A 20,244-nucleotide genomic window follows, 5' to 3' on the forward strand; every position below is an offset into this window, starting at 1 on the left:
GCACTCCTGAGAGGAGCCCCCATAACATCAGCTACTGACGCATCATCAAAGTGACTGACTTGAAAGAAACTTGCTGATTAAGGAAAGGTCCAGAGTATAAGCGGACCAAGAAATGTCTAAGAAAAAAAATCAATAGTGAAACAGAGGAAATCTTCACACATTTTACACCAAAGATTAATGCATTCCCAAGCCAAACTGTGAATATCTGAGACTGCTTTGATGCTGAGGTCATCATAATGTTCACTGGGAAAAAGGAATTCCATAGTGGCAGATTTGATTAGGTTTCAGAACATTAGAAAAAATATACGTTTTGGAGATGTCATTTAATAGTTTTAGTTTATTTGAGAAGTTATAAATTAAAAAGTTTGAACACACCTGGGGTCCTATGCATAAAACTTCTCAAAAATGCTCTTAAGAATAATATTAAGCTTTGACTTGAGTGTTAAAAAATTAATACCAAAAAGTAGGACTTGTGTAAGAGAAGGAGCTTTGTATAAAGACACTAAAAGCAACTTTCAGTAAAGCCTGCGACTGATTCTTAAGTGCTGACTGAGGTGACAGTTGAGTTTTGTGAAATAAGGACTACCATGCTGTCTTCTCAAAATGGCGGCCCTCAAACACTGAATCAGCCAATAGTGGGCCTGCAAGGGTATTATGTCAGAGCAGCATGACATCGCTCATTTAATCATGATTTAATACCACATATTATAAAACAATATTTTGATAATAGGTTAATATTAGTTTGTGGCAGGGCGGAGGGCGGGGCCGGTTCGTGATCCTACACACCCGGTCCCGTATTAGGCTAATCAAGCCTCCCGAGAGGGATAAAGGTCGACTGCAGAGGATCGTGCGGGAGAGAGAGATCGTTTACGGACATGTCCGTCATGTGTGTGTTTGTCTAAGTTTATCATTAAAACTATTATTTATATTATCAAGCCGGTTCTCGACTCCTCCTTTCCATTGATCACTTTACAGAGTTATTTGATCAATCAAATGAAAAAGCATTTTGTTTTTAATTTTATGTATTTTAAACATTATTCTACATCTTGTCAAATGTTGACTTCTGTAATGGTGGTGGCCCCCAGAATACATTTAAATAAATAATTCAATTAATTAATAATTGAACAAATAAAAAACAGACAGGTTTAGGTCAGTCACCAAGTATAATTTCATCCTGGATAGCTCCAAGCCACCTGTTACACAATATGTTAAAATGAACACGGTTTTGTTTAAACTCAAAGAATACACATACAAAAAATATTAAAGTCTCACTTGTATATTATTTCAAAAGAACAAAGGTAAACAGATCTCACACAAATGAAAGGCAAAAGGATCTGTCTGTACAATAAATCAAAAACAAAGTATCCCCAAATAAATGTATGCATATGTTTGTGTGTTTGTTTGTGCGTGTGTGTGTGGTTTACGAGGACAATTTTTACATTACAATCTGGTAATTACAAGGGTATTATGCTATAAATGTGGTTTAGGGGTAGGGTTAGGGGATAAAATCTACAGTTCGCACAGTATAAAAATCATTATGTGTGTGTGTGTGTTTGTGTAAGCGTGTGGGTGCAAAGAGGGAGTTTTTAGGCTTTGGGGGTACAAGAATGAGAGAGTGCTGGATAGGAGAGTGTGGTTTGTGGCTTCAAGGGCGCAGAAGGAGTGTCACAAATGAGGGTACTGAGTAGGTCCGCAAACCTAGGTGATCACCTGGCACTTCAGACACTTGTATCCAACTTGACTCTGCTGCAGAGCATTTCAGCAGGTCAGCAATCCTCTGCTTCTCACGCCACTCTGTTTTAAACATTGTAAATGGTTGGATAGTTTTGTCCATTCTTTGTATCCAGGCAAACAATGTTGAGCACTTGTTAGTGCCTTTTTGTTGTCCTCTTTGTTCTTTTCTCACTCCAATGGTGCTCCTCATATTACAAGTACACTGGGCAAAACTTCTTCAGGTGTTGGAGGACTCTTGGAATGAGGCCGCTGGGGATATGGATGCGATGATGAACCTTTGTTCTCGTCTCCTGAATTGTACATAGTGGTTTGGTATTAGGAGGTAAGTGAGCTTCCCTGGTGGATTTCACTGCCGGATTAGGAGGAGGAATGGAACTTCAGAGGGAGAGGCCTTTTCATGCTGGTGGGCACCACCTCTACTGTAATGGTGGAATGTTGAGCTGATGACCTAATTGAAGGAAAGGTGGAAATAAAGCGAGGACAATGGCCTGGCAGAAGATGTCCGTTACACCTCCAGCACTGTACTGGCACCTCATAATAGTTCTTTTGGTAATTTAGCAGGGTATTTTTGATGTTACTATGAATCTCCAACTCAAGCTGCATCATGGTAAATGGTCTGCACTTATATAGCGCCTTTTTAACCTTAACGGTGTTCAAAGTGCTTTACACTGTGACTCATTCACCCATTCATACACTAATAAAGTATAAAGTGTTCACAAAATTCACCCTTTGATTTCACATACTTCATTTTCCACAATTTCAATACGCACATTGATTAAAGTAATCAACACATCAACACATAAAAAAGTATCACTTTTTTAAATATGTTTTAACACTTGCAATTTTTAGTTGTGCATGATCACAACCTCAATCATGACCTCAAATGTTCAAAACACAATTTCACAAATTTCCACTTTCAGTGTTCTAATCATTATTTTACAAATTCACAGTTTTAATTTTTAAAACACACATTTCACAAAAACGTCTCTGGTTACTTAAGTGTAACCCTTGTTCCCTGAAAAAAGCGGAACGAGATGCTGCGCTGGAACGCACTTTGGGAACACCCTTTAGGTGTGAGCAGATGTGAATATGTGTGCAACACGTCAATGAACATTGACCGGAATTTATAGCCTCTGCCGGTGTAATCATTGGATGCACCTGCAGCAAGGCTATAAATAGACGCGTCATCGGCGCATAATCAGGTATTTTATCTGAAGAGCAGTCTTGGGGCAACCCAGTGCGGCAATAAAGCACAGCATCTCGTTCCGCTTTTTTCAGGGAACAAGGGTTACACTAATAACCCGAGATGTTCCCTTTACAAAAAGCTACACTTCTGATGCTGTGCTGGAAAGCGCTTTGGGAACAAGAATACCCACGCCGCCGCACTGAGGGTGTCCGGACCCCCTACGGTTGTGTAGTGTGCTCACAAGAGTGTGAGAGGTCCCAGACATGAGCTTGAGATGTCGACTCAAGGACATAAGTGCCCGGAGTGGCAGGAACATCCAAATTATAAGACTGATGAACGTGTGTGGAGAGGACCAACCTGTGGTGTGGTTTCTTGCCTTAATTTTGTGAAAAATCATTCAACATATTTGGGGTTTTGATTTCAGAAGAATAGACTTTATTATCACACAATAAAGCCGAGTTGCCTACGGTGAAACCACAGTAACAACAACTAAACCATCTCTGGTTTGGTTTTACTTAAATACACCTCCTCAAACAAGGTGGGGTTACATGCATTATCTATCATGCTCTTTATTGACTCTGGTCTGACCATATTAAGAAGTAACAGAACGTCCTTTGGAAGAGATCAATTCTCCCAGCGGTCATGAGAGCCCCCCAAGTAATGCTATTCCTGTTTTTGCACATACCTTCAAATGGTCACACATATGTTGAGCACACATTCCATCACCGTCCACAGGCCTTTACACATAGTAAACTGCATGTTTGCCCATCAGACATAACTGTGGTACAAATCAACAATGTTTTCATTGATTACTCCTGATTAACTTGATAAAAATATACTACATATTCCCTCCTCTGTGACTTTCTATAGTCACAAATTAACATATTTAAGCATGTACGTGCTCCTGGTTTGGTCTTGTTTTTGGTTGTCACAGTTATGTAGAGTGTATTAAACAAAATATTCAGCATAATTTTAAGAGTTCTTGCTTGTAGTGTAGATGTCTTCAACCCAGATACTTTGCGCATCGTAGAGGGTCACCCTTTGGGGAGAGGTTAGCCAGCACTTACACCCAGGGCGTGGTTCTTCAAATCTTCTTATATATACATTGAAGGAATCAATTTCCTCCCAAGCTGGTCTTTCTGTCCATTCAGGGTAGTTGCCATTGCCTTGGGCCATTCACATCTATCAAAGTCATCTGCTTTACTGTTGCTTGAATCCAAAATTATTTTATCAATGATCACACACAACAGAATCTTATTCCTTCCACAACGTTATTATCCAGATATGATATTAATTTTAGTTAATTGTGCACCCCATTTCTTTTGGCAATCAGGGCATGCAAATTTTTAGTCACCACCATGTTTTCTTTTTCCCATTATTATTAAAATGTACATGAGTTCAATAAAAGCATTAACAAAAATAATTTTCCAATCGTAATTCTTCATCATGCAAACAATATCAGGTTTGCTTAATACTTCTTTAATAATTTAGGCACTTCTTGTATGTAACGGTTCTCAAAGCTTTACCTCCAAAATCAATCTATAATTGATCTTCTACACAGGGTGTGATTCCCTGATAACACAGTGATAGAATGCTTGTTATTCATCACTGTGATAAAATATTTTAATAAAGCGGTTATTAAGACACAGTCGGGTTGAGTGGAACTCACAACTTCTGGCAGGTTTCTTCTAGACCTCCCTTTTTATGCTTCTTTCCTAAAAGTATCCATCCACTTCCTTAAACCCAGTTCACCCTTCTTGGGCATGTTTCCAGGGCAGTGGCGCCCTGTCTTAGGCAGCTCTCATTTTGCAATTGGAGAGTCTTTACCCCTCATTGGATCGTCACCTCTTGCCACTGGAGAATTTTACCCATCATTGGGTCATCATCTCTTGTCTCTGGTCTCAGTACCGCTCAGTCCTATTATCCAATCTTTAATAATCTGGTATCAGCAAACAGACATTTTCTTTTGTTGAGCATCACCTGAGAACCATCACAGCCAATGGAGCCATCTACAACTGCTCAAACATTGAGACAGTCCAAAACGTTTAAATTCACAAAGCATTATTCAAAGTTCAACAATCTATTGAAATTGTCCAAATGAAAAGTAAGATGCAACAATTGAACTCATTTACAGTTCACTAATTTCCATTCAAGTTGTTCTGTTTTTTCCTTTAGCAAAGGTCACAAAAGACCTTGTCTCTTGGTGCAGACTAACCATCAGATCAAATCAAAATACAGGGTCGCCTCTGTCAAGCTTCTAAGATGCTTAATTTAAATCATCACTTTAATTTAATAATTTCTAGGTAGTTTTAGAACCTACATTTATTCTTCCAGATGTACATTCAACCAAATCTCTTATCTTTAGTATGAGCACTTCACTTCAAATTGCCCTCTGAATATAACAAATCTTTAATCATGATGAGGAAAGCTGTTTGAACCTTTCCTTCATATTACTGTAGCTAACATTATTGTCAAATCACATCACTTTCCATATAAAAGAAAATAAAATCAAAAGAAAATAAAACAATTTCGTGATATGGTTTTAGCCCACTTAAAGACTTAAACTGAGAGTGAGAGGGAAATAATTTTTAGGGAGAGATTGCACTCCTTCACACTGTTGTTACAGTTATTCATTCTTTTTTTTCCTTAGAAAATCACAATAACACATTTATATAATTCTTCAACAGTGAGAATAGTGATAAATGTAATTTAATGAAATAATATAATCAAATATATTTCATTATATTATCTGCTTTCAACCTTTGCCATTTTAAACCAGTTTTCGTTTTAAATCAATAAACTTTCTTATGATTACTTTCTCCCTTTTCTTACTCTTCTCAGGAGAAGGAACTTTCATTATGTCAAATAAACCAACATAAATCACCTTTTTAAATTAACAGAAAATAAATTAAAGATTTTAAACAAAATAAAATAGTAAAGAGGTACAATGGAAGTTCAGACAAATATCTTGTGTTTTGCAATAATTGATCAGTAAAATACATTATGACCTTTGAATTTCTTACAAGTCTCATTTTTTATATCTTAATGTTATCATCATTTAATAATATTATTTTTCAGTTATTACGTTTTATACTTATCAGCATTTCATGATCAATTATTTAGTTAAATAGCAGAGACAGATGTCACTGTGCTAAAATGTATACATTTAAAACTGTATTTTCATGGATTTACCTCAAAATAAAAAATAGCTTACTAGAAATAGACACTTAATTAACTCCTTGCAGTACTGATTAATCCTTTTCTTTAAAGTGAGGGTAGTCTTTGGAAAATTTAGGGGAGTAAACAATCCAATATGTTACTCTTACTTTGCCATTAAGTTTTAATATTTAACCTTCACATCAACAAATTCTCAATTAGATGCTGGATTTAAATTTAGACCCTCAGAACAATTTAGACATGGATATTGCACCCATGGATGGCATTTGGAGAATCAAACATCCAATTAGCAATATATGACTGAAATCAACTTACCAAGAGAAATTTTAATCCACAATTGAAATGTCAATTCAGTAATGATTACCAGCATTCATGATAGTAGGAGGGCCAATCATATAACCGCCCACATACTGTATTTCTCAGTGTTTTTCTTTCCCTCCGGACTGTCTCCTGTAATATAAGCTTCTTCAATAAATCATCTGGCTCAGCAATCTGCAATGGTGAGAGACTGGTTCCAGAATGAGTTATTGAAATGACTTACACAATGCTGACAACAGAAAGAGTAAAACATAGTTAGCATCAATTTTACACAGAATAGACACATGAACATGAAATTATTTATGATATTCAATTTAATCTTAATGTTTCTCTATGGCGTTCACCCAGTACCAATTACCATGTTTTTCCTTAGCATTATCAATATTTTTCCAAACAAATACACCACATATTGGGACTTATTTCAATTTGATCTGGCATGACTGGTCATAGAACAAACCCAAGAAAAACTTCTTTGAGCTAATTTGAACAATAGAGAACATGAAATGATTTAAATTCTTCTTTAATTCTAGTCTCAGTGACAACTTTTAGTGTACCCATGATCAACCAATGTCTACACTATATAAAACAAGAAATAAAAGAAAAATATCTAAACTTAAAAGCTATCTGTCTTTCCTAAGTTTGGGGCCCCATTTGCATGAGTGAAGACATCAAGTGAGACACAGGGTTTAACCCCTCCTGCTCACTCTCCTTACAAAGCGCAGGATCTGTTTCTATTAAGAACACTATCAAGTCTCACTCAATTTCTCCATTCAGACATTCCCTAGCAAAAATAATAAACACTATCTGTCTTATTTTTGTTGGTTGATCAAGTTTACACCAATAAAGTTGCACACACATGTACATTGTTCTCCAGACATATTTAAACACATTAAAATTAAAACATATAATTCTGGGTTTTTAAATGTATATATCAAGACATTATAGTTTAATTTAATATAGTTAAAATGTTATTCTCACTTATTGGACTAGACAGAATATAAAACAGATACATGAATGTGAAATTTTCACATTTGAGATTTACTTTTCATATTCCAGTTACAAAATCCTTCTTTTTAATCTCCCTTTCCCATTTTCTGTGGCTTTGATAACTACTGGCCTCATTAAGAGAAATACCATCCACATTCTATCTAAAGTATTTGGAGCTGACCTTTGGGAGCTGACCTTTCGGGTCACATAGGGAGGTATTTTTAAAAAGGACCCTGTCATTTTACCCTCCTCTGCACCCCTCAGCTTTTCTCAGTGAATTTTAAATTTACTGGATATAGCTCTTACTTATTATTTTTTATTACTTTTCCTGTTTTTAGTTTTTACTCTTATCTTTTTATTTATTTATTTATTAACCTTTTAATCTAAATGTCTTTCTAAATAATTTTCCTTATCTTCTTTTAATATATGAATTATTATACCCCATTTTGAATACATTTCCTATATGTTTGTCAATTTACTTTTTAGGATCAGTTTTCATCTTGATTTTAGTTTTTATTTCTCCACTTGTTCCGTCTTCATTTTTACTTGGCATATAAAAATGAAAAATTATTTTAGCACCCTTAATTTAGATAAATCAATATATCATTTAGAGAATAAATTAATCTTTTATTTATTTTATTTTTTTTAAATGTATTTCGTTCTACACTAATCTTCAACGGCAATATTTTGAAACAATTTTCCCAATTTCTTTCACCTTTACTTTTTAATACACAAAGTTAATTCAAGTCACTTTATTATTTATTTATTTTGCTTTCTCATTTCTTTGAGATTTTTACACAGTGGATTTCTAGATTTTAGTATTTCCACTGGAGTTGTACCTTATGTAATATAACAACACTTATCTTATATACAACCTTTGTTTAAATTCTAATTACTTAGTTGACTTCAATGCAATACTTTGGACTCAAAGCTTTATTATTTGTCCAGATAATGTGATTTCCCAAATGGAATTAAATCACTTTACAGTTCTTTATAATTTAAAGATTTTTACTCGTCACTTTAATATAAACTTTTTCTCTAAGCACAGTTATACCTCTTAAATGTATAGATTCTCTGTATGAAGTCAAATACATTTCTATGCTACAGTCTAGTTTAGGAGTTATGTTCTAGCACATTCCAATCAACAGCTGCTAGACTAAGAACAGCCAAGACTAAATGTTTTCCAGCCAGTTGTGAGTTAACTTTTTGATTTCTTTTTTTCCCTAATTTCGTTTTACATCTATGTTATCTCACTGTTTTTATTATTTTTCTTATTGTTTGTTTATACTCTATTAAATGTATTTTTCTATCTATATCTTTATCATTGGTTTTATCTCCACTTTACAACCAGAATATTTTTTAGGTGCCTTCTCTGCCTGTTATATCAGCTCTCCTCTGCCTCCATATATTGATGGAAGGTTGAAAATAGCCCAAATATATTTTCTCTGCTGTAAATTGCATATATACACCTTCACCATTTATGCAGCACAGGCTTATATTTTGGAACATTTTTAGTTTTCTATATTTTAACAAAGTTAATTATTCCAAAGTTTCTCAAGACAGGCTTTCATTCCAATCTTTGTACTGGGCTTATGACTGTACTCAGTCATACATGTCCATACACACTTGCTCTTCACACACTTTCCTACACAGATACAGATACTCTCACAAACCACAGAAATGACCACACTTTTTACAAACACAAGGCCTTTATAAACACAGAGCTCTTAAGAAATACAATATAATTTTGCAATTATTATTATTCCTATCCTAATTAACCTGCAGGATTTATTTAATTTTTTATTCCTTTGCTCACCTGTGCAGCTTCTTATTGCTAATCAACAAGAATGGTATCCGTGAGTCTTTTTTTTTCCTGCTCACCTGTGCAGCTTCTTATTGCTAATCAACAAGAACGGTATCCGTGAGTCTTTTTTTTCCCTGCTCACCTGTGCAGCTTCTTATTGCTAATCAACAAGAACGGTATCCGTGAGTCTTTTTTTCCCTGCTCACCTGTGCAGCTTCTTATTGCTAATCAACAAGAACGGTATCCGTGAGTCTTTTTTTCCCTGCTCACCTGTGCAGCTTCTTATTGCTAATCAACAAGAACGGTATCCGTGAGTCTTTTTTTTTTACCTGCTCACCTGTGCAGCTTCTTATTGCTAATCAACAAGAACAGTATCCGTGAGTCTTTTTTACCCTATTCAGACGTCTTATTACTATTCCGATATATATCTTATAATATTATCTGCCTTTATTTACTGCTATTTCATCTAGACCCTTAACAGCAAATAAAAACAGATCATTGCATGCAATTATTTCTTCTGGAATCAAAACCCTTTATTTATTCTTATTTTCCTTTCTTTATTGGTTTAGAAGAGCTTTTTGAGCATTCTTACCACCACAGGCAAACTGGCAAGCAACACAAACTTTTATATATAAGCAAAAGTTGCTTACCTTTTAATGGTGGCCACCTGTTTGTGTTGCCTTCCCAGCCGGCCTGCGATGTAATGACTCTGCTCTCTTCTGCCCCACGCTGGGCGCCAATTGGTGTGGTTTCTTGCCTTAATTTTGTGAAAAATCACTCAACATATTTGGGGTTTTGATTTCAGAAGAATAGACTTTATTATCACACAATAAAGCCGAGTTGCCTACGGTGAAACCACAGTAACAACAACTAAACCATCTCTGGTTTGGTTTTACTTAAATACACCTCCTCAAACAAGGTGGGGTTACATGCATTATCTATCATGCTCTTTATTGACTCTGGTCTGACCATATTAAGAAGTAACAGAACGTCCTTTGGAAGAGATCAATTCTCCCAGCGGTCATGAGAGCCCCCCAAGTAATGCTATTCCTGTTTTTGCACATACCTTCAAATGGTCACACATATGTTGAGCACACATTCCATCACCGTCCACAGGCCTTTACACACAGTAAACTGCATCTTTGCCCATCAGACATAACTGTGGTACAAATCAACAATGTTTTCATTGATTACTCCTGATTAACTTGATAAAAATATACTACACCTGCCGCATCACAAACATGCTGCATGGGGAGACCTCAAGCCAAGGCTTTAGAGGAGCCCTGATACCTACCGGGGAAGCTTAACAGCGCACCTCGTAGGCCAGGGCAGTAGCGTCCCTTACCCAATGCGACATAGTCTGTTTGGTGGCGGCCGCCCCCCTATAGCGGCCCCCATGGCAAATAATTGTTGCCCTGACATATGCCACTGGCTAGTGCGGTGGACATAAGTCTGAAGGCACAGACTGGACAAAGTCTGTGAAGTCCTTCCTGCTCCGGTGTTGCAAACGGCGGGGAGCAGAAGGTTTCGAAAGTGACCGGATGTAAGGCCGAGAAATGTACCTTTGGCAGGTAGTCAGGGTGAGGGTGTAAAATTGCTTTTGGTCATTCCAGGGGCAAACTCTAAACGGGCTGGAAAAACAGACAGAGCCTGTAGGTCCCCAATTCTCTTTAGAGAGGTAATTGCCATAATAAACCATCTTGAGAGTCAGAAGTCTGCCAGACGCTGACTCTAGAGGTTCGAAGGGGGTCTCAACCAGACCCTCAAGGGCTATTGCTAATCCTGGTCCTGGTCCTAGCAGGAGGCAACAGTCGCATGGCTCCACAAATTAAGCGAGCGAGTAGAAGATACCTCCCAAAGGGCACCCCATCCATCAAGGCGTGGCAAGCCAAAATGACGGCCAAATAGACCCTGAGAGTAGCAGGGCATATGCCTGCTGGAAGTTCTTCTTGCAGAATGTCCAGAACTGAAGCAATCTGGCAGTTAACTGGGACTCAGAGAGAAGTAGAGGGAACATTACGATGTCTGAGAAGAGGCGAAGAGGTTCACTTCTGTCTTGTAAAATCACATCCAGATTTGTCTCACTACATCAGGGTGGAGTTTCCACTCCCCCGTAGGTATTTTCTGTCTGGAGAGTAAATCTGCTCCCACATACGGGCATCCAGGGATATAAACTGCCATGAGTGACAGGAGCTTGCCCTGGGCCCCAAGGAGTATCTGACATGCCAGGGATTCAGCTGACGTGAACGTGGACCTCCTTGATGGTGTACGTAAGAGACTACCGCTGTATTGCCCACCCGCACCAAGACATGGCAGCCTCTGGAGGAAGTATTTCAGGGCCAGAAATACAGCCATCAGGTCAAGACAGTTAATGTGACAATCGAGCTGACGACCCTCCCATTCCCCTTGAGCTGGAGGACCACTTAAGACCGCTACGTAGCCCATCAGGGAGGTGACTGTCTTTAGCAAACTGCGATGACAAGACGCACCAAGAGTGGGACCCAAAGTGAGGAACTGGGGTCTGAACCACATAGAAAGGGTATGTAGCACGTGGCATGTAACCTTATCAGCCTAGGGGATTGGCCCTTGGATGAAATCCCCTGGCTTTGAGCCACAACTGAAATGGTCTCATGTGCAAAAGGTCCAAATGGAACACAGAGGAAGCAGTTGCCATGAGACCTAGCAGTCGTTGATACTGACGAACAGTGCAACCTTAGCCTAGCCTGACTTTGCTCAGGGTGTTCTGAATGGACTCGATTCAAGCGGGAGACAATTTTGCCCGCATTATGCTCGAATTCCATACGATCCCCAGATCCCCAGGTAGTTTTCTGAGTAGGAGAGAGGATGCTTTTCTTGGCATTGAGCCTCAACCCCAGAGAAACCAGATGAGCTAAGACAATATCCCTGTGCTGAACTGCCAGATCTTTGAACTGCGCTAGTATCAGTCAGTCGTCCATGTAATTCAGAATGTGAATGCCCCGGAGTCACGAAGGAGCCAGTGCTGCATCCATGCATTACGTAAATGTGCAGGTTAATAGGGCTAGGCCGAATGGAAGAACCTGATACTGGAAGGCTTTGCCCCCGATAGCGAACCTTAGGAACTTCCTGTGCTGTGGAAGAATTTGTAAATGAAGATATGCTTCCATGAGACCGATCGTTACCATCCGAATGTGATGTTGGGCTTGTGACACATCGTCTTGATAGTCAGCATCTAGGACTTGACTGAAGCAGTTCAAGCCTTGAAGATCTAAGGTCGGACACAACCCCCCACCCTTCTTGGGAACCAGGAAGTATTTCCTTTAATAAACTTACTCTTTCTCTGGAAGGGGAATACGTTCTATGGCCCCTTAGACCGAGAGATTTTGCAGTTCTTTCCACAGTAGACATGCCTGCACCAGTTTACGGTAGTGGGGACCACACCATTGAAACACGGACGGCGGCAAGCAAATTGAATTCGGTAGCCCTTTACTACTGTACTTAGGACCCAGATAAAAATATCTGGCAGCAGTTTCCACGTTGCCAGGCTCTCTGAGATAGTTATTCATTTTAACACTTCCTGTTGAGGGGGTGTTGAGTGCTCCACATCCTGAATAAATGCAGGAAGTAGTGAAACAACCAACTTCTTGATGGAAGCCTCTACCTCCCGAAACACCAGAGGTGGCGGGAATGGAGAGGTTTCGTGGGGGTACCGGGAGGGGCGAATTGGATGGTACGTGCGCCCTGTACCGAGGGGAGCTACCCCCACAAGATTAGGCACAAGACCATCAGGGTTTCTTTCTCTTAGAAATTAGCATCCTGAGGTGTTGCTTTGGGGGCTGCTGAGGGCGACGAGACGGTCCCCAATCTTTGCAAGGGGGAGCACGACTCACCACACTTTGCTTATGAGCCTCCCTTCTAGCAGGGCCGAGGTGGGTCTGGGTGGCAGACGGGCCCGCCCCCTGAATGCTCGTGGCTTTTCGCCTCCTGGAACCTGGAGATGACTGTGCTCATAGAGTCCCTGAATAGGCCAGAAGACGAAACCGGGGCATCAAGGAGGAAAACTCTATTCTTGTCCTTGATGCCCGATAGTGCTGACCAAGGCAGATATAGACCAGCCAATGGCACGGGCTGTTTGCTTGGTAGCACGGAGAGAAAGATCTGTGGCTCGATGAAGCTCAGATAAAGCCTCTTCATCGAGCACGGTACCCGCACTCAGGTCCTTCAGCTGGTCAGCCTGGTATGCCTGTAACACTGCCATCATGTGCAGAGCAGCACCAGCCTGACCCGCCGCTTGATAAGCCCTCCCCACTAAAGTGGTGGTAGTTCTGCAAGGCTTTGTGGGGAGAGAGGGTTTTTTAAGTGACAATGCCGAACCCGGCGAGAGATAACCCACAAGCGTCTCTTCGACCGGCGGCGTCATTGAATACCCCCGTTTCTCAGCACCCACGATAGTCGAATATATCGACGTCAAGGGTATGTGGACACGGGAAGTATAAGGCTTCCTCCATGAGCGAAAGAGCTCTTCATGGAGGTTATCAAAGAAAGGAAGGGACTGATGAGGGGTCCCTTGTGGGCGTGGCCAATCTAACTGAAGCCTGGCCACCGCACGAGTAACCACGTTGAGTAATTCCTCCGCTGATTTATTATCGCGTAAGGAATGCTCGGAGGCGGGTATAGATTCAAGGTCCCCCTCATGAACCGAAGAGGTCATGGGATGGACCAGCTGGATCTGGGGAGAGAGTGAGGGAGAGGAACGAACCAGTGTCTCTCTCCTCAGCCAGATCCATGTGAGAGCCCGACAAATGAAGTGTGGGCGCTGACTCCCGGAAGTGAGCGAGGCGAGCGCAAAGCATTTTGCCCGAAAGCAGATCGCAATGCTCGCACCCACCCCACTCCAACGCGAGAGCAGCATGCTCTTCCCCCAAACAAACGAAGCAAAACTGATGCGTGTCCCTCTCGGCCATAGAATGGAGACAGGGGAACACACATCGTTTGCCCTGATTTTCTGTCATATTTTCCTTCTTTTTTTTTGAAAGAAAGAGAAAAGAGAAAAGGTCTTCTGCACACTGTCTAACCTATTCTAACTCCTAACAGAGGAAAGAAATTTCTGACAGGCTCTTGAAACACACACACACAGTGAGCTCTGAAGAAAAAATATCTGACGACACACCGGTGACGCATCTATTTATAGCCCTGCTGCAGGTGCATCCAATGATTACACCGGCAGAGGCTATAAATTCCGGTCAATGTTCATTGACGTGTTGCACACATATTCACAGCTGCTCACACCTAAAGGGTGTTCCCAAAGCACTTTCCAGCGCAGCATCAGAAGTGTAGCTTTTTGTAAAGGGAAAATATTTTTCATGTGTCAACAAATTACACAATTCAAATTTTCAAAGTATTTTTGTTTTTCTTCAAATTTTCAAGTGTCCATGTGTTTAAGTGTTCAAGTGTCCATGTGTTAACGTGTTAGAGTCCCTCAAATATTTGGGTCCCTTTTCTAATAGTTAAATTAAAATTAAAGTGTTCAGGCCCTGTTCGGGTGCCACTCTAATGGTAGCAAACTCAAAATAGCTTTTTAAACAGTTAATTCAATTAAACGAAATAAAGTGAATTAATAAAATTCAGGCACCAGACATGGTTGGGCTTGTCAAATAAAAAATTTGTCCCATGATATCTCTTTAAATGCAATCGGCCACAGCGGAATGATAACATTTTTAGGAGGAAATATATTGTCCATAAAAACAACTGACACCAACAGTCATGCCACACTCCAAATCACTGAGATCACATTTTCACCATTTTGATGGTTGATGTGAACATTAACTGAAGCTCATGACCCGTATCTGCAAGATTTTATGCACTGCTGCCTCATGATTAGCTTATTAGATAATCGCATGGATGATTGTTGGTGCCAGATGGGCTGATTTGAGTTTTTCTGTTATTGCTGATCTCCTGGGATTTTCACACACAACTGTCTCTAGAATTTACAATGGTGCCAAAAACAAAAAGCATCCAGTGAGCGACAGTTCTGTGGACAGAAATGCCTTATTGATTAGAGAAGTCAACAGAGAATGTCAACAGAGAATTTTTATAAAAAAATTGTTTTTTCAAATAGTGATGGTGCTGATTTTTACATCAGTAATTTCCTGCCTATGCTTTGTGTTCAGTTAAATGCCACTTTGCTGAATTAAAGTACCAATTTTCTTTCCAAAATAGCAAAATCTCTACATTATTCCAGAATCTTTGCCACCAGTGTGTATGTAACTTTATATCTTGTCACCATGATAAACAGGAAGGGTGCCAGAGCATATTACAGTTATGTATCTTTATCTGGTGAGGTTATCTAGTCAGCACATTCACTTTAGTTCCACACATTTTCATGACTGCTTCTTGGGGACTCTTGAGAGAGTGGAAAATAAATTACATAAATTAAACTTGATCTATTGACGTAAGGTTGTAGCTAGAAATTTAAAATTTGGAAATTAGTATCTTGGTTCTGACTCTCTGACCTGACACAGCTAAACTCCGCCTTTGACACTGACCACACCCCAATCGCCAGTTGGCCTTCTTTGGCCCAATGGTAGTCTTCAGGCCAAAGGCACTTGGTTGTTGGCCCAGATGATGCCCCGGAATTGACAGTGGGAATGCAACTGGCTCTTGCACGCACTAGCACGCCCTCAATTGGGCCGGTAGTTTAAATGCAGTTAATCAATACTTTTAGTCACTTGTCCCTTTACCCTAACCCTGCTCTGCTGAACTAATCATTAACATGAATTGAAACAGTAAGCAGTGCCAGTGGGCATTAATTCTTATGTACCTTGGGGTGGTTATTACATTGTTTGCATCAAACAACACAAGACTCAAGTGCAAGTGCTCAAGTGCAATCAGTACATCCCTTAGAGAGTGATTTTAAACATTTGACTAATTTAATTACTTTTAAAGCTTTGCAAAGAAATTCCCTTAAATCTGTTCAGTGCACATGGCTGTGTTCTCACCTGCGCAGATGATCCCTTCACAGGGCACTTGGAAGAAAGCACAATCCATGCTGTAGGGTGGTTCTTAGCAAAAGAATTAGAAAATGTGAAAAGAAAAAGTGAGTTCTGATTGACCGTTATGACCTTTAGCCCTCTGAAGCTCTTACAGTGGATGGTAATTGTCTTCAAAGAGAATGGGGCATAGGGATGATCACTTCTGAATAGAACGTACCAACATGGGAGCTGGATGTGAGGAAAGTGGCTGGACTTTGTTCATATGTTTAATGCTGGTGTTTTTTTGCGATGTATAAAGCGAGTACTTGTTCTTTATTCCATAAGTGTATTGTGATTCAAAACATTAATATAATGTATTATTATCTTTTACTCACTTGTTTCACATTTATCTGTACTGGACTTGCTAAGTGGCTCCAGCCTTGTCATAAGCAAAGGGCGTGATGCGCTGTGTTTATTTGTGGGCTGGTAATGTTGTAATGTGGTCAGTTGATCATTGTTTGGTTCTTAAGTCAGTGGAAAAATGGTCAGACTTGGTAATGAGATACCTTGTCAGTTTCCCCGGCTAAACACCAGCTCTGGCATTAGAAGTAGCAGTGTGTGTATATGGCTTTGCCAATAGGCTTTAGAATTAGAAATTGCCAATAGGCTTTAGTTTACATTGTTGCCTGGGGGAACAGATCAAAGACAACTGTTTTTGTCAAGGCTCTTCATGGGGATTTTAAACTTCCCATGAAATAAAAATTGGGATCTTGTGACTTTTCGTCCATGCATCTATGCTAGTGTACTCATAAACATTGACAAAATTCACTTTTAACAGATACACAAATTGAAAATGTACATAATTGTCTTCCAGAGAAATTGTCCAATATTATTTATCAATTTGTTGCATTTCACAGATTTTTGTGCAATCAAATATACCTCACCCTAATACCACCTGCAACCCGCTAGCAAGTAGCCAATTATGGTTCAAGGTTACGAAGTAAATTTTACTTTGACTTTGTTTATTTATTCGGATTATCAAGATTCAAGCTAATAATTTACCCTTCCATGAACTGGGAAGGAAAACAAGTTGACTGGCACATGTATTAAAATCTACTTGGTGTGTGGATTGTTAAAAATAAATTATGATTTGAAATAAGGCTTATAGATTATATATTTAGAAATAAGGCTTGCATAATAAAACCTAAGAACCTCCGATACAGAAAAGCTGCACCCCTGTGAGAGAAAATAGAAAGCTGTCACACAAGGCATTCATAATGATTCATCTGATAAACTAGAGCATGAACGGCAAGTAAAAGTCAACGTGTGAACTGTCAATTAATGCAAGTTGGGCTCACTGATTGGAATTAATTTACATTTAAAGCCAGAATTGCTGCATGCCTTGTTGTTTTGTACCCTTATGTAATGAACATTAAGCCTTATTTATGGGTCATTCCACGAAATCGGTGCCTTTTCAACTTAAAAAATTTGGAAAATATAATTGTTTCAAACTGATTTTTTTCAGTACCCATTGAATGAAGACATCTTAACATGACAAGAAATTGTGTTGGACCATCTCAAGCTATGCCATTTATTATTTTATGACTGTTTATTTATTTCATGTTTTGATATTTTCCTCAGTCCTGTTACTGACTAAAGTGTTACTATGTATAATACTTCCAATTACAAATATGCAACAGTTTGCACATATATAAGTAGTATTTTGGTCCATCTTTTCATTCAGATTATGTCATATTTAAAACAATTCTGTTTTATATCATAATTGCCATTCAGATTACTGAAAATGTCCTATTTCAGGGACGAAATCACATTACAATTAAGAAATATGTATACTTTGACAAGATATTTATTTAAATATTTGTATTTGTATCACATAAAAACATTTGGGGCTATTAACAAAATATCCAGCCTGGGCCTAGCTATGCCACTGTAGTGCAGTATCCTGACTTTTGACCAAATTATAAAATACAGTATATTCAAATCTCTACCTTTACTGAGAAAGGTTGATGATGAACTCAAATGGAAGACTCCTGAATTTCAACTTCATGACAGATTTAAAGCCTTGCAGAGTGGAAAGATGATTTCTATTCATTCATGAGTTCAATTTACAAATGCAGCTTTAAAATTATCACCTGACACAAAATGTAGCCATTGTGTGATGTACTGTATATTTAATAAACGTTTTACCATATTCAGACTATTTTAGAGATATTTAGGGACAAAAGTATGGGGCACACTCTTTTTTTTAGTATTAGTACATTTATTAAGGAGATATCACCTTGTTCACTGCAAAAAATCCTGTTTTTAATCAGTGTCTTTGGCTTATTGACAGATATGTCTAAATGTCTTTAACACATGTCTATAAGAAGCAAAATTGGCATGAGGTAAGACTCAGAGAATGTATTTTGACAAACAAAAGAACACAAAACAACTGAACGTCTTTATTGACATCCAGTGTATGCTTTTGTATAGAAAGAATATAAGAAAATAATACTTTTACACAGGAGATGTTTGAAAGTGAGACTTTCTAATGCAAAAGATGTCCAAAACAGGATACATTTCAATTGTTTTTTCTCAAAGTATGTTCATAGGAAAAAAATACATAGAATTGTGATAATGAGAAAGAGAATGACAACTATATTAAAGGGCACCTATTATGGAATTTTGAAAATTACCTTTCATGTAGTGTGTAACATAGATTTAAGTGAACAAAAACATCCTGCAAAGTTTTATATATGAAAGTTCACCGTAAAAAAAGTTATTGTCTCTCAAAAGTAGGACTTGACTCTTGAGTCAATGTAATGAATCGTTTTTCCAATGAGTCATTTTCCTTTTCGTTGTGACGTCAAGACGAAAAATTATCAAATTGGCCACGCCCACTCATTGCGCGCGCAGACACCAGGGAAAACTTGAAAACATCATGTCGACAACAAGACGCTGTGTTCTGAAGTGCATACCAAAAGCGACCTTTTTTTCACTGCCCAGGGACGAGCATGTGAAGAATCATTGGCTAGAGTTTATATTTACAACTATACCACACAAGTATAGCCCGATTGCTTTACGAACATGAATGCTTCAAGTGTGGATTCGCGAGCCGGTTCATACTGAAGGAAGGTTCAGTACCAAGTTTATTTGGATCAGCTTCCTCCTCCGAATCACAACCTGAAAGTATTATTAATAATTGTTGCTTTTATGTGTTTTTTAGCATGCTTAATAAGTATTTGTATGTGTTGTGTAAGTTACGCTCAGCGCAGCTTCTAGGTCTCCAATGTCAATTTTTTGGAAATATGTGAAATGTTTGTCGATGTTATTGGAGTTGTCATAAAGAATAGAGCAATAACTTGTAGTAATGCAGTGCTTTACCAATATGTTTATGCGTTGGGCTAACGCAAACAATAACTGATTGGATGTTTACCACCGAACTTTGAACTATGATCGCTAACATAAATCAACTCAAATTCCTTCTCTCATTTTGATTTTTTTACTACAAAGCGGTTGTAAGGGGGGGTCCACCTATTGGTCCAATGGCGGCTTCCAACAGCGTGGATGAAGGTCTCCTGCGTGTTCTGTCTTATCAAGCATGTTCAGTTTGTTATTTCATTCCAATTACACAACAATATTATTCATTTTAAGATCCTTGTTTATTTTATCTGACTCCAATTATAAACGTTTCTAAGGATATATTAATATTCTAATCTTAGTTATTACTATTAAATTTGATTTAATATTGAATCATCATATTTAACTCTATTTTATATTGCACTCGTTCATTCGGATTCCTGTCGCTTAGAGAGTCTCGCGCCGGCCGTGAACGCGGATCTCACGGTCACAAATATGCCAGTTTTGGTCATTAAAACAGTAATTGACTAAATACTAATTAGATAGCTGCTCCTGCTTGCCCTTTTATCTACAAGTACTTTGTTTAGTCCCCTTAGATAGTAAACACTTGATTAGAGTAACATTTCTACCCAGAGGTCATGACCACCACATTTACACAGATAGACCAACATACCCAAGTTAAAGTAGTTTTATATGATCATGCCATAGTTTCCTATGTACACTTAGCT

The sequence above is a fragment of the Xyrauchen texanus genome, chromosome 5, assembly GCF_025860055.1.
Source record: "Xyrauchen texanus isolate HMW12.3.18 chromosome 5, RBS_HiC_50CHRs, whole genome shotgun sequence".
NCBI lineage: Eukaryota > Metazoa > Chordata > Actinopteri > Cypriniformes > Catostomidae > Xyrauchen > Xyrauchen texanus.